The 16,370-nt window shown below is 44.3% G+C and overlaps 1 protein-coding gene across 1 annotated transcript in view; it reads right to left on the minus strand.

Moving 5' to 3' along the window:
- shank3a (SH3 and multiple ankyrin repeat domains 3a) overlaps nucleotides 1–16,370 on the minus strand; it is an 886,564-nt gene that overhangs the window by 848,107 nt on the left and 22,087 nt on the right. Inside the window, exon 2 of the mRNA XM_048610479.1 lies at nucleotides 3,527–3,581. The gene's annotated coding sequence lies outside the window, so the exon portion shown is untranslated. The remainder of the gene's footprint in view (nucleotides 1–3,526; nucleotides 3,582–16,370) is intronic.

Consider the following 16,370-nt stretch of genomic DNA (forward strand, 5'->3'; position numbering starts at 1 on the left):
TGCAAAGCCAATGGGGTTTACAGCAAGGGCTACCAGGAAGGGGATTTGGATTCTTGGGACCTCACCATCACAAAGGTAGAGGTTGCAAGCCTCTAGATAAGGAGAGCTCAATATTGCCTTCGATTGTGCTGGAAATCAAAAGTGTGCTGTGGGGAGGAAAATAGCTACAGCCTGTCGGAGTGGGGAGGGAGTCGGATGTAAGTGGCCTGACCTGAGAGCTGGGGTCTACAGGACCCACAGATGTTATGGCTTAGAGAGACAAACAACCAGATGTAAGATGAAAGCCTTGCCATTTATAAAAGAAGGATAAAATAACATATAGTGCTCTATCATCCATGCTGGTCAAGTGCTTTCAATTAGCTTCCAACTTCCTCTCCTTTGCATGACATCTTAGTATACTGCCTGTTTCCAGAGGGAGCCTGCTCCAGCAGTGGAGCCCGCTTTGGCACTGGACCCCATTGTCCTAGGAGGTTTGGTTGGGTGGATATTTATTGAGCGGTGAGTTAGTCAGGGAATGGTGGGTGGTAAGATAGGGCTGAAATTGGGGACGAGATGAACATCATAGGGATGAGGTAATGAGGCGATGTTTGTATAATAAAGCGAGTAAACCTAATAAACTTCACGGTGCCAATCCCTCCAAGAACTCAATGCAGCTTGGACTTAGCCAAAAACTACATGATTCAGCCTCTATATCGCCGAGGCCGGACGCCAACTCTCCGACACCTCCTCCTACTGCCCCCTTGATCATGACCCCACCCCTGAGCACCAAACCATCATCTCGCAAACCATCCACAACCTCATCACCTCAGGTGACCTCCCACCCACGGCCTCCAACCTCATCGTTCCCCAACCTCGCACTGCCCGCTTCTATCTCCTTCCCAAAATCCACAAACCTGAATGCCCTGGTCGACCCATTGTCTCCACCTGCTCCTGCCCCAACGAACTGATCTCCAACTATCTAGACTCCATTTTCTCCCCCTTGGTCCAGGAACTCCCTACCTATGTCCGTGACACCACCCACGCCCTCCACCTCCTCCAGAACTTCCAATTCCCCGGTCCCCAACACCTCATCTTTACCATGGACGTCCAGTCCCTCTACACCTGCATTCCCCATGCAGATGGCCTTAAGGCCCTCCGCTTCTTCCTGTCCCACAGGCCCGACCAGTCCCCCTCCACTGATACCCTCATCCGCTTAGCCGAACTCGTCCTCACACTCAACAACTTCTCTTTCAATTCCTCCCACTTCCTACAGACAAAGGGGGTAGCCATGGGTACCCGCATGGGCCCAAGCTACGCCTGCCTCTTTGTAGGTTACGTGGAACAATCCCTCTTCCGTACCTACACCGGCCCTAAACCCCACCTCTTCCTCCGTTACATTAATGACTGTATCGGTGCCGCCTCGTGCTCCCACGAGGAGCTCAAACAGTTCATACACTTCACTAACACCTTCCACCCCAACCTTAAGTTTACCTGGACCATCTCTAACACCTCTCTCCCCTTCCTGGACCTCTCTGTCTCCATATCGGGCAACCACCTAGAAACCGATATTCATTTCAAGCCCACCGACTCCCACAGCTACCTAGAATACTCCTCCTCCCACCCACCTTCCTGCAAAAATGCTATCCCCTATTCATAATTCCTCCGCCTCCGCCGCATCTGCTCCCAGGATGAGGCATTCCACTCCCGTACATCTCAGTTGTCCTCGTTTTTCAAGGACTGTAACTTCCCCTCCTCGGTGGTCGAGAACGCCCTCAACCGTGTCTCCCACATCTCCCACACCTCATCCCTCACACCCCATCCACACAATAAGAACCAAAAAAGAATCCCCCTCGTCCTCACGTACCACCCCACCAACCTCCGGATCCAACGCATCATCCTCCGACACTTCCGCCATCTGCAATCCGACCCCACCACCAAAGACATCTTTCCCTCCCCACCCTTATCTGCTTTCTGGAGGGACAACTCTCTCCGTGACTCCCTTGTCCGCTCCACACTCCCCTCCAGCTCCACCACACCCGGCATTTTTCCCTGTAACCGCAGGAAGTGCTACACCTGCCCCCATACCTCCTCCCTTACCCCCATCCCAGGCCCCAAGAAGACTTTCCACATCAAGCAGATGTTCACCTGCACATCTGCCAATGTGGTATACTGCATCCACTGTACCCGGTGTGGCTTCCTCTACATTGGGGAAACCAAGCGGAGGCTCGGGGACCGCTTTGCAGAACACCTACGCTCGGTTCGCAATAAACAACTGCACCTCCCAGTCACGAACCATTTCAACTCCCCCTCCCATTCCTCAGACGACATGTCCATCCTGGGCCTCCTGCAGTGCCACAACGATGCCACCCGAAGGTTGCAGGAACAGCAACTCATATTCCGCTTGGGAACCCTGCAGCCCAATGGTATCAATGTGGATTTCACAAGTTTCAAAATCTCCCCTCCCCCTACCGCATCCCAAAACCAGTCCAGCTCGTCCCTGCCTCCCTAACCTGTTCTTCCTCCCACCTATCCCCTCCTCCCACCTCAAGCCTCACCTCCATCTCCTACCGACCAACCTCATCCCGCCCCCTTGACCTGTCCGTCCTCCCTGGACTGACCTATCCCCTTCCTAACTCCCTACCTACACTCACCTTTACTGGCTCCATCCCCACCTCTTCGACCTGTTTGTTTCCTCTCCACCTATCCTCTCCTCTATCCCTCTTCTATCCGCAAAAAAGCTTTTCTGATGAAGGGTCTAGGCCCGAAACGTCAGCCTCTCTGCTCCTATGATGCTGCTTGGCCTGCTGTGTTCATCCAGCCCTGCACCTTGTTGTCTCGGTTTCTCCAGCATCTGTAGTTCCTACTATCTCTGATTCAGTTCCATGTTTCTAAATCAATGAAACTCTTCCTCACGACTTTACTCTCTCAGCTCCTGTCTCAATTACGTAAGGCTGCACTCCACTGACTTCAAGGCCATCATATGCTTGGTGAAGGATTGAGACCAATATTAATTACAGTGTTCAGATGAGAACTGAGGCTGTATGCAAAGTAATCATAACTTCCTTCCCTTTATACTACAGACCCCTGGAGTTAAAACACCAAATTTCATATTTTTGATTTCTCTCCACAAGTCGATATCAAACCATAAAACCCACAAGATACAGCATTGCTTCAAATCTTATACTGAAAACCATCAGCATTTTAACTATGGTGAAACCAGAAGCCAGAAAAGATATAAAATGTACATCCTGCCTATCCTCAAATCCCTTCAAAGAAGACATTTCTCAGTCTGATTTTTTTCTTCAACCTCCAGTTTACCAGTTAGTTCTGTCTTCAAGGCCCCTTTTCTGGCCTGCTCACGGATTTCTTAAACATCTTGGCTTCCCAGCTCCCTCCAAGCGTCAACTGAGATCAAGAGCTGATAGGAAGTGGGAGGCAGTTCTAATGCAATCACATAACCCACGTAGTCCCAGTCTTTTACTCACACCGTCAATCAACTCAACCCCAGATTCAACAGCATTGATGAATCATTCTCCTGTACTCTTACCTTAGAGAAGCATGAGTCAAGTTAAACTGGTCTTCTCGGTTAGTTGTCCCTTAACCTATAAATTAAAAGACAATTGAAAGGTTAAGTGATCTAAATGAATGGCGATGATTGCCTAAACCATCCTTGCAAACTAGTACTTCATCTCCAATTCCCTTTCCATTTCAAAGTCCAAGAACATGTTGAACCATCCCTTCTTTCATGAAACTCCATTTTTGAATCCCTCTGATCAGGTTTCTGTCCCTGCTACACAACTGAACAACACTTAGCAAACTTACAAATTCAAACTAATGTGATTGTAAAAAAGGTTAAAAAAACCCTCCTAATCCTTGACCTGTCTGCATCCTCCAACATGGTTGACCACACCATCCTCCTCCAGTGCCTTGCACTGCCATCCAGCTGAGAGGAACTCCATTTTTCTTTTTGTTAATCATAGAATCAAGTGCAATCTCTTACCTTCTTGTTCCCGTACCATTACTTCACATGTCACTCAAGTCCTAGCCTTGACCTTCTTCCAGTTCTTTTGTACATACTACTACTTAGTGGCATCATCCGAAAGCTCAGCATTAGTTTCCAAATGTACAAATCACTACTTAATCCTACCTCACCCCTGCCTCTCTCAACTCTTCTAAAGGACTGTTGGTCTGACATCCCGTATAGGATGAGCAGAAATGTCCTCCACTTACATATCAGGAAGACCAAAGCCATTAGATCTTATCCCCACGACAAACTCTGTTGCCTCGCTCCTCACTTTAGTCATCCCCCTAACACTATCTGAGGCTGAAACGCACCAATGGAAACCTTGGTAGTGAATGTGACCCAGAGATCACTTCTTTGCCTAAAGCTTCACCCTCACTGAACCATTTACTTCTATACTGTGCAACATTGACCAAATGTACCGCTGCCTCAGTTCACCTGAAACTGCTGAAACCTTCTGCTATACTTTTGTTTGCTCCAAACTTGACTTGACTGTCACAGAATCCTGATTGGACTCCCCTGTTTCACACTCTGTAAAGCTAAGGATAAAGCAAAGCTGTCCACTTGCTTGCACCAAGTCCTATTTACCCATCACCCCCATGTTTGCTGATTGATATTGACCCCTAGTTAGGCACGGCATTGATTTAAAAATTTTCATGTTTAGTTTTAATCTTTAGAGCCCTAAAACCATCAAAATGTCAGCCAACTACCTGCTTCAGCATCCCAATGTTGGACTTTGCCATTGGCAGCGATGGTAACCTCTTCACCTATCTACTTAACTCTCCCTCTTTAACAGTCCTTAAAACCTTTCCCTATGATCAAGGTTTTGATCATCTGAATTAAAAGTGCTTGATATGACTGGTGTCAAATTTTGCTTTATAATTCTCCTATGAACTAACTTCAAATATTTTTTAAATTGTCTAACAAACTCCTCTTTCAGAAGTCACACGACACCAGGTTATAGTCCAACAGGTTTATTTGAAATCACAAGCTTTCGGATGCTGCCACTTTGTCCCCTGACGAAGGAGCAGTGTTCTGAAAGCTTAAGATTTCAAATAAACCTGTTGAACTATAACCTGGTGTCGTGTGACTTATGACTTTGTCCACTCCAGTCCAGCACCAGCACCTCCACATCAAAACACCTCTTTGATCACCTCGGATCCACCATTCAGTTGTTCTTTTCCCCAGGCTCCCTCTAAACAGGATGTATTGTGGAGATGTTCTGACCACCGACTCTCACCATGAAACTTTAGCTTAATGTCAAAAATAATCACTGAAGTGTGTTCAAAAAGAAGAATGACTCAAGTCCATCAGGACATGAATCAGTGTGTTTGGAGGCTTGGCGTCATTGAACAAAAAAAGTGAGTCACTGAAGGGTTTATTTGCACCCATTTCCAGTCATGAGGGCCATGATTTGTGATTGATCTTTGCCTGATCTCAGTGAGGTAGGCAGCATGCAAGCTTTGTGCTGTATTGTCAAACTGAATGGTTTCAGGCATACTGTCTGGCTGCATACTAAACAGAGCAGCGAATAATATGTAAGACTAGAATGCATTCCAATAGCAAGGCTCCAATTCTTAAGGATGCTCCATTACTCTTAAAGTGAAGCTGTGCTGACTGGAAGGAACTGTTACTGACTACCACTGTTGCGAAGACAGAGAAAGGAAATGGAGCATCCAGGAGGAGATAGAGCTGTGTGATTCACAGGTGCAGTGCTGGGGATGTACCAATTTTCTGTGGCAGCCAGAAAGTCCTCAAGGCCTGTCCTCCATGGGGAATGGGAGTAGGTGTCCAGGCACCCACAATGTAAACAGAGGCATTTGAGCCCAAAGATCTGGCAACCACATTGAATATCTCCTAATGAATTCAACTGGGTGTTCAAAGTACCATCAGGGTGAATGCACCATTAGAAGACTGTTCACACTCAACCAGCACAGACCTGCTCAATGCAGCACACATCCATTATTCATCCATCAGCAATCACTAGTACTCATAATTCATACTTAACATTCAGGTACTGCACCTCACCCTCACACACCCTCTTCTGATGCCTATTTCTTGCAGCTTCCACATTCTAGTTATTTGTCAATAAACTTACAGAACTCGGCGTTAACACGATCACTAACATGCTGTCCCCTCTTTCAGGATGAGGTGCTCCACAATATGAAAGGGAGCAAAGCCAACCTGTTTGTGGAAGGCAGCTAAGCATTTCACCATAACCTAAACCCCATGGAGGAGATGGTGATGTGAATCATGGGACCAGCTGGAACACAGCCTGTAACATTCCGCATCACTGAGTGCATTCAGGAGAAGAGTGTGAAGCCATCTTATCCCCCTCCTTAATTCCCAGCTCATCTTCCTCCCACTTTTTGACATGATGTGCACACTGCAAATGGTGTGACTGTGGACCTCTTGCTTTACATCTGTTCTTTCATCGCCTTCTTGGTTAATATGGGTCAGCTCGGATGTTGGTCCTGGCTCAGCTGGGGTAGGACGTGTGCTGTCAGAAATTCTGTGAAAGGTAGACCTTTCGATGGTGAGCCTTCCTCCATATCCCAATACACAAGGTTCCTCCTCTCTGCAGCTTTGGCTGCATTTCTTGGTGGTGTCACAAACCTTGAGGCACTGTCCTGTCTGCAGATTGCAGGTGTCAAAATCCTCTGTCTTGTGTGAATTGAGGTACAAGCTTATTAGCAAACTTCCAGCAAAGTACTTCCAACAACTTTGAGCTAGCAGAAGTCAAAAGCACCCCTCCTGCAAGTTGGAAAGCTGCTCCTCTAAATGGGGTCAGTTTGGAGTTACACAGGGAAGTGCCTGTCAAAGGGAGTCGGATGAACAGACATTCTGTGGTTCATTTGCAGTTTCAGTGCCACAAATCAAACTAGCCAGGTTGATGCCACTATCAGAGATATTCTTCCATTTTACCAGTATAGACACAACATTCCCATGTCAACATGGGCTGCCATGTGGAATATGCAGGGAATGGCTGAAAGAACATAATTTTATGCCATCAGATTTGCATTACACCAGCACCAAGCTGCTAGAGAGTAATTTCACAGCCATTATGAGCTCAGGAACCAACAGGCTAATTATAAATGAATGTAAAAACAAAACAGAAGTGAACTGTTCCTCTGTAACTTGAGGGATTACTTGTTTTTTCAAAAACGTGAATCATTCCCCTCACTGTCACTGAGTGTGGTGAATGTGGATTTGTTGCAGTTATTTTAAATCATTTCTTTTCTGTGCAATTTTGATTTGACATCCGTTGAAATCCAGTCCAGAACATCAGGCTTGTAAAAAAAACAACTGCAATCTGAATCTCTGTCCCATCTCCGTTATATATAAGGCTGTATTTGTCATTGGAGATAGACATAACTCAAATTTAAACAATGATATCTGATTGATTTGGATTTAAATTGAAATGTTCAGATGCTCAAAATCCAGGTAGTGGCCCTCCAGTCTCTTCTACAGAATAAAATAAGACGCTGTATTTGAATCTGACAGTGAGTTTAAAAATATCTGTGAGAAGAAACTGTCTGTTTGAATCAATCAAGAAAAAAACTTAAATTAGATTCTTAACTAGATTAGGTTCTTAATTCCTGAAGGACCATTTAAAAAAAAGTCATAGTAGCAAAAGGTATTTACCAAGAGTACAGCTCACTACTTCTTGTGATCCTTACATTGTTATTTAACCTGAAGCACTCAGTAGAAATAGATGACTAGGGCCACCTCTCTTTAAGGTTTTGTAACATGGTTGGATGTGTGACAAGAATCTCATGTCACACTTTGAACAATGTTACAGAAAATTCACACTGACTGCACCTCTGAGAAAATTTATGTCCCACTTGTTTACGTGTCAGATATTTAATATTCTATCTTTCAAATGTTGCTCTCCCATTTAATCCTCTTTCACACCCTACCCACACATATCCTATTCAGGTCTGGCAGTACCGTGAAGAAAAAATCAGAGTTAACATTTCGGGTCCGGTGACCCAACAGGATCTGAGGAAGGGTCACCAGGTTCAAAACATTAACTCTGATTTTTTTCTTCACAGATGCTGCCAGATCTGCTGAGCTTTTCCAGCAACTTCTGTTCTTGTTCCCGATTTACAGCATCCGCAGTTCTTTCGATTTTTACATATCCTATCCACTCTTTTTCCACAGAGCACACAACATCCTATCCCAATAAAAATTTGATCCATCCAAATGAGAATATAAGACATAAGATATAGGGGCAACAAAGGCTATTCAGTCCCTTGAGTCTGCTTCACCATTCAATAATATCATGGCTGATTTTCACTTAAATTTCTCCATCCTGCATTATCCCATATTTATTGATTATCCAAAGATGTATTAACTTCTGTTCTGAATATATTCAAAGCGCACAGCTCTGGAGGAGAGAACTCCAATAATTCACACCCTTTAAGTGGAGAAGTGTCTTTCCTTCTCGGTACTAAATGGCTGACACCTTATTCCGAGTTTCTGACCCCCCATCATGAGAAACATCCACTCACCATCTATCCTGTCAAGCTCCTCAAAATTTCTTTATGTATCAATGAGATCACCTATCATCCTTATAAAGAAGATAGGCCAGTCAGTCCACTTAAGCTGCCTTCATAAAGAGTAACCCAGGAATAAGACTTGTAAACCCACATCAGACCATCTCCAAGGCAAGTATATCTTTCCTGCAATGATGACTCTGTACATAGTACTCTGGGTCACATCTCATCAAGGTCCCACATACTAGTAAGAATCCTTTACTTATATGCACTAGCAATAAAAGCTATCATATTATTTGTTTTGCTGACTGTTTGCTTTACTTCCATTGGTTTTCTGTGATTTGTCTTCAAGTAGTTCCAAGTCCCTTCGAAGGTCTACATTTCCCAATCTTGAACTATTTAAGAAATAGTAAATACAGAAGTGAATAATGTCACACTTTTCCAAATGATATTCCATCTGCCAAAATTGTGTTCAATCCTTTTCAATGATTGTGCCTGCCTGACAGTTTACTTCCCCACCAAACGTTGTACCATCAGCACATTTAGATAAATTACACACGGTCCCCTCACCTAAGTATTTAAAATAGATTGTAAACAGTTATGGTTTCCCCAGTTAATGTACTCATTATCCTATAATAGAATCCTACCACCCTGTCATGGAGTCTACCGATTGATTTTCTATCTCCTTCCACAAATGCTTGAGATAACTTCTACATAGACATCTATTGAATCAAGAAATGAGACAATCACTCATCATCCCTACCACATATTTGTTTGCCATTGGTATTCAATGGCAGTTTCTTTTAATAACCTAAGCTATAGGAAATGGCTTTCAATACATCAGCTTCCAATACATCACATATCATCCTGAAAAGAGCAATCAGTCAAAGGATCTGTTTATTTTTATTTAAGTTAGAAAATAAAAAGAAAAAAATGACAGTTTGGTTGGAGATGTAAACTCAGCAGTCAAACTGTTAACCAGTCTAATCGTTTTTCCAGAGTTTGCTAGATCAATGCTCACACATATATCTCTGACTCAGAAGACTGTGGGTTCTTAGGAGTCTTTTATTCATTCTGAAATGTGGGTGTTGCTGGCAAGGTCAGCAATTAATGTCCATCCTAAGTTACTCTTGATGTGGTGGTGATGAACCGCCCGCCTGAACTGCTGCAGTCTGTAATCAAGTTACTCATAGTGCTGCGAGGGAGGAACTTCCAGAATTCTGAACCTGTCAAAACGAAGGAATGGTGATATTTTTCCAAGTCAGAATGGCGTATGACTTGGAAGTAGGACTTGAAGCTTGCTGTGCTCCCATAAGCCTGCTGCCTTCATGGATTAGAGGTGTTGTCAAAACAGCCTAGCCAAGTTGCTGCCGTGTATCTCATCAATGGCATATTTTGCAATCCCTGTGCACTGAGCTGGGTGCAGGAGATAATGTTAAAGGTGGTTGATGAGGAGCCAATCCTGTGCTTTGCCTTGGCATGGAAAGAGTGGAGCTTTTGGGGTACGGTTGGAGCTGTACTTATCCGGAAAGTGGACAGTACTGCATCACACTCTTGCTTTATGCCTTGTAGATGATTGAAAGGCTTTGGGAAATGGGTGGTAAGATGGCTTGTATGGACGGCACAGTGGCTCAATGGTTAGCATTGCCACCTCACAGCGCCAGGTACCCAGGTTTGATTCTACCCTAGGGCGACTGTCTGTGTGGAGTTTGTACATTCTCTCTGTCTCTTCATGTATTTCCTCTGGTTGCTGTGGTTTCCTCCCACAGTCCAAAGATGTGCAGGCTATGGGGATTGGCCATGGGAAATGCAGGGTTACAGGGATACGGTAGGGGGGTGGGCCTGGGTGGGATACTCTTTGGAGGGACGGTGTGGACTCAATGGGCTGAATGGCCTGTTTCCACATTGTAGGGATTCTCTGAAATGAGGAAGCAAAATACTTGCCGCAGTGTACCTCATCTCCGACCTGCTCTTATAGCCTAAAGTATTTGTGTAGTGAGTCCAGTTGAGTTTCTGGTCAATGGTGATATCTAGGATGTTGATGCCGGGGGATCTGGTAATAGTAATGCCTCTGAATGTCAAAGAGATGTGTTTAGATTCCTTCTTGAGGGAGATGCCTATTGCCTGCTGTAAATGTTACTTGCTGTCTAACAGTTGTTATTGACAAGAGGGAGAGGAGTACTGAATTCTTTTGCACTCATTCTTTTCTGTTGTAACAGAGGTGATATTTTTCTTATTGCTTTTTTCCCTTTTGAACCAGGCTGTGGCGTGGTACCATCCCCCTCAACTCCCACCCACTCCCAACCTTCTATTTGTGAAGTTTAGTTTTTAAATGACGAAAACAAAACAAAAAAAAAATTCTTTAGGGCTAAAAACAAAAGAATGGTTTATTCAAGCATTCAAACCTGGGGAAAATATTGTTGCAATACATTACCATGAACATAAGTAAGGATGAAGAAAAAAAGCAACAGTAGTTACAGTTATTCATAACCTTAAAAAAAATGATGTGGGCATTGATTCACATGAATCAGAGTCCAGAAAGTTAATGTCAAGTGAAGGTTCTTGCATTTGGCTGTTCTGGTAATATTCTTTTTTATAGGATCTCCAACATGGGTAGATGCAGTTGGAGGTGTAGCCATATTGCAGGTTGGGAATTACTTCACTTTACAGGCAAAACACACAATTCTTTTCAAAAATCAGGTTTTAAGAAAAGTTGAGACTAAAGGCAAGCTTTAGCTGAGCCTGGCGCTGCTAGTGGTCTGTTTCAAAAATTAAAATATAATGTACCCTTGGGAAACAACTCAGATTATACGTAAAGCTGTTCAAAATCCAGGTGTTGCAGTCATATGGAAGGGTTCCAAGATGAGGAAATTCAACTTAACGAGGTGATTTTGAGGTCTCTAAATAAAACCATTGCATGTTGTCGTGGTTAGCACCACTTTAGCCATAATGAATTTCAGTTGTATCCTTTTTTCAGAACTGACTGAGGTGGGTACATTGTCTGTTGTTCCTTTGTGTATGTTTAACTCTAACACTCAAACTAATAGGATGCATGACATTCTGGACAAAATAGGAGTTAGACTTAGTCCTCCTGGTAACTGCTGGAAAACAGCTCTCTTCCAGCCTTGTGGAATGACAGAACACAAGTATGAATGTCATTTACAGCTATGGACTACTTTGGTATGCATCGAATTACGATTGGCAATGAACACTGTGTAACCATCAGCAAACATCCCCACTTCTGACCTTAAGATTTAAGGAATGTCATTGACGAAGAAGCTGAAGATGTTTGGGCCAAGGATACTACCTTGAGGAACTCCTGCAGTGATGCCCTGTAGGCCTCTTCCACAACAATCATCACCTTCCTTTGTGTTAGTTACGGCTCTGACTAATGAAGAGTTTTCTTCAATTGCCCTTGATATCAAATTTTACTTTGGCTTCTTGATGCCACATTCAGTCAAATGCTGCCTTGATGTCAAGGGCAGTCACTCACACCTCACCTCTGAAGCTCAGCTCTTTAGCCCATGTTTGGTCCAAAGCTATGACAGGTCTGGAGATACAGTGGCCCCAGTGGAAAGCAAACTGAGCATTAATTTGCAAGTTGTTGCTGATAGGTATCACAATAGCACTGCCACAGACACATTCTATGATTTTACTGATGATCAAGAGTGAACTAATGTGGTGGTAACTGGCCAATCTGGATTTGTCCTGCTGCTTGAGGACAGAATATACTTGGACAAGAAAGCATGGGCTCAATTCCCACCTGCTCCAGAGATGTTATAACACATCTGAGCAAGTTAATTAAAAATATATATACCTGGCAATTGTGCACAGTGTTACAGCTGTACTGGAACAGCTTGGTTTAAGGCATGACTAGTTTTGGAACAACTTCTTCAACACAACAGCTGAGATGTTGGGGTTTCATAATTTTCACTGTATCCCGTGCATTCAGCTGTAATCACATGGAGTGAATTGTCTGAAAGCAGACCTCTGTGGTGCTTCAGATCATCTACTTGGCAGTTCTGGCTGAAATGGTAACATATGCCTTGTCTTTTGCACTTTCATGCCAGGCAATTTTACTGCAGTTCCTGAAGAGTCTGTGTATTTCTAACATTTCTATTGTCCTATTTTTCAATACCTCTCCTTTTCTTTATTGAAGAATGCGACTGCTCCTCACTGGAAGCATACACACACACACACACACACACACACACACACACACACACACACACACGATGAAACAGTGACACTTCTGTTTCTGAGACTTTCAGACCAAGATCAAACAATCTCTTTCTGTCCAAGCTGGTGCAAGATAACCACTGTGTTATAGTGAGCTGTTTCCTGAAGGTAAGGGTATCCCAAGTATTGAAAGGTGATTCTATATTGAGTCATAAAGCTGAAAACTGTACTGAGAACGTTCTGTGAGATCACATTTCAGTAGTTTCTTTTTATATAGAATTCCCACAGTGTGGAAACAGGCCATTCAGCCAAACATGTCCACACCAAATCTCCGAAGAGCATCCCACCCAGGCCTAACCTGCATTTCCCATGGCAAACCCACCTAACCTACACATCCCTGAACACAATGGGCAATTTAGCACGGCCAATCCACTTAACTTGCACATCTTCGGACTGTGGGGGGAAACCGGAGCACCTAGCAGAAACCCACACAGACACAGGGAGAATATGTAAACTCCACACAGACAGTCGCCAGAGGGTGGAATCAAATCTGGAATCCTGGTGCTAACCACTGAGCCACCGTGCCACCGTGCCGCTCATGACAGATAGGAGCAGGCTTACGGGGTTTTTGGCCACTTTTTGTTTAATTTCCCACTGCCACTGCCTTTCTCACGCATCACTTTTCTCTTAATGAAGCTGCTGCCCCTCTCTCTCCTGCTCTTTATGAACCTATCTGCAGTTCCACTCTCGCTCTTTTATGTGCTGGCGACTGTCGCGGGTCTTTCTCTCTCCTACTACTCATCTTTTAGATGTTTTCCCTCACAGCCAGAGATAACAGGTGGATAGTCGTTCTGTCCTGACCTGCCCAATAGGACAGACATGAAGCCAGGCAGCTTGTCACAGCTTTCAGCGATCAGCCAAAGGAATGGGACGTGATGTTGTACAGTACCATTCAATCTCACACCAGCATCACGTACATGGCAATCACTGCATGTTTTTTAAACAAATGGTCATGTCCTGAAGTCTAAGGGGAGCAGTCTTCATGTCAAGTTAAGGGAGATAGCCTTCAGTCCAGAGGTCCCAACAGAGTAAGTTGAGAGCAGCCTGCACAATCAATCCTGGGCCTTGGGCACGCTCAATAGGCTATTTGGGTGGCCAGGGTCAGGATTACCACCTCATGAGGAGCCGAAAAGTGTGTGCTATCACTGGCCTTGGCCCTTTCTTCCCGATTATGGGCTGTTTCCTCCTGGACTGTGAGCAAGGGAAGCAGTAAGTGAGATGAACCTGGGTGGCACAGCTGTTAGTGCTAGTGCAGAGAGGTGTCTGACTGAGTGGGTAGGCAGCACAGAGGCCATGCAAGGGAGGGGGGGGGATCTGGGTGGGTGAGGGCGGGCAAGGGAAGCTGCTGCCTACTCGAATGAGAATGGTGGCGCGTGAATCTGCATGGAAGTGTGTGGGCAGTAGGAGAGGTAGAGTGAGAGTGAAGCAGCAGAGAGATATGATGGCACTCACCCTGGCAGACCAGAGACCTTCCTACACTGCTGGATGTATCTAAATTTACCAAAATATAGGATGGACTTTCTGAGGATGAAGACGGTGCACAACAGCATGCAGATGCAGAACTACCTCAACTACGTTTCAGCATTGGAAACATGACCACCCACAGGAGGTTTCCCAAATGTGCAGCGAGCTCAGATCTTAAGTTACAAGGTCTTTGATAATGAAGTCAAGATCTTTGCAACTTTGACAATGAAGATCTTCAGGTAAACAGAATTCACTTTTCTCATTTATATTATTTAAAGATTACAGAAGAATTCTGACACGTGACTTAGCAAACTCCAGGCCCCCTGCCCGTTTTGTGTGGGAGGATGAGGGTTCGACTGGTGGCTGCTTCTCTCTTCATCATTGTGACTGAGATCCCAGCCCTTACGTAATGACAACACTTAGCCACAAACATGACTAACTTGCCAGAATATTGGCTCTCAATTTCAAAGTGCTAATTGTGTCCTAATCAGTTCTTCCACCTCCCTTCCTCTCTTGAAATCTATTCTTAATGGGCTTATGGCTCCACTGCTGAGGCTCTTGTTTTATATCACTCACATGGCAATTGTTCTTGTGCATCTAGAAAGCTAGTCTTCACGCAATATGTGATTTCAACACACGCATTTCAAATATTAATGTACACATACTGAATTAGACACACACACAAATGCACTCATATATACATGTTCTAACAAACACACACATACACACACTTTACCCACTCTTTAGTGTCCATGGGAAAGCTTACCAACCTCTACCTGTAAATGTCAGCTCAGAAAGAGTGCCAGCTCTGAAAAGTTGGAATGGCTCTGCTCTATCATCGGTCTACACTTAAACTTTCTGCAACTCCATACTACCATTTCCTGTCTAGTCAGGAGTCACAGCTTCCTCAACATGAACCTTAGGATGTCCTTCATTAAACAGATGGCCTTGAGTTCCTAATCATAGAATCCCTGCAGTACGGAAGCAGGCCATTTGGCCCATCGAGTCTACACTGACCATCCGAAGGGTCAACGTCTGTAACCCTGTATTTCCCATGGCTAATCCACCTAGCCTGCACTTCCCCGAACACAATGAGGAATTTAGCACGGCCAATCCACCTAGACTGCACGTCTTTGGACTGTGGGAGGAAACTGGAGCACCCAGAGGAAACCCACACAGACACAGGGAAAATGTGCAAACTCCACACAGACAGTTGCCCGAGGGTGGAATCGAACTCAGGTCCCTGGCACTGTGAGCCAGCAGTACTAACCACTGAGCCACCACGATATCCAATTATTTCTCATTGGATTTGAGAACATCCGATTATTTCCAGGGCCAAGACAAGTTCACACTTTGGGACAAGCGCAGGATTCAAACTCTGACCTGTAACATCTGATTCACATACGGTTTGAGAAGAGTTCACAGAAATTTTTGTGGAGCAATATTTGTTGAGTCCTGCACAAACTAAGGAAGGGGCCAAACTGATGGGCTAAGTGATCTATCCCTGTTCCAAGCATTTAGATCTTATGACTCTTGGTTTGCTTTTAATCTACATATTGCTTTAGTAATCAGGAGTGAGAATTTTCCACCAGAGGGTGGGGACACAGGCTGGGTGGAAGCAGTTAAAATCAACTAGAGGCGCCTGGTTACAGTAGAAGGGTTAGGTAAGATAGCCAAAGGAGTTGACATTTAATGAAGATTCTTTAAGGAGGAGTGACAGAGTGGTTGGCAGAGGGATATAGAGATAGAGTTCCATGTTGTCAGGCGGGAGATGGCTGAAAGCTGGGAAGAAGTGAAGGGATTTTCCAGTGCTAACATTTCAAATGTTTATTTTGTTGGCTTTTAATTAAATTATTTTTCTTGAGAGGCTTCAATTAACTCCAGACAGCTGGAATTTCTTTTCCAAGTGGGCCATCACTTGGTGTCCTTTTCAGTAACAGATCAACACAGTTTTGTACAAAAATGTAGAGATTACTCCATTTCACTCTCATCTTCCAGGACCCAGGACCCTTACGTTATCCAATTCTCTATTATTATTATTCCAATCCAATTATCTCTATTCTATTCAATATGTGCTCTGCCTATAGACAGGTACTCTGTAAATATATATATATATATATTTCACACACACACACACACACACACACACACACACACACACACACACA

Source organism: Rhincodon typus, chromosome 22 (genome assembly GCF_021869965.1).
Source record: "Rhincodon typus isolate 14 chromosome 22, sRhiTyp1.1, whole genome shotgun sequence".
Taxonomy (NCBI): Eukaryota; Metazoa; Chordata; class Chondrichthyes; order Orectolobiformes; family Rhincodontidae; genus Rhincodon; species Rhincodon typus.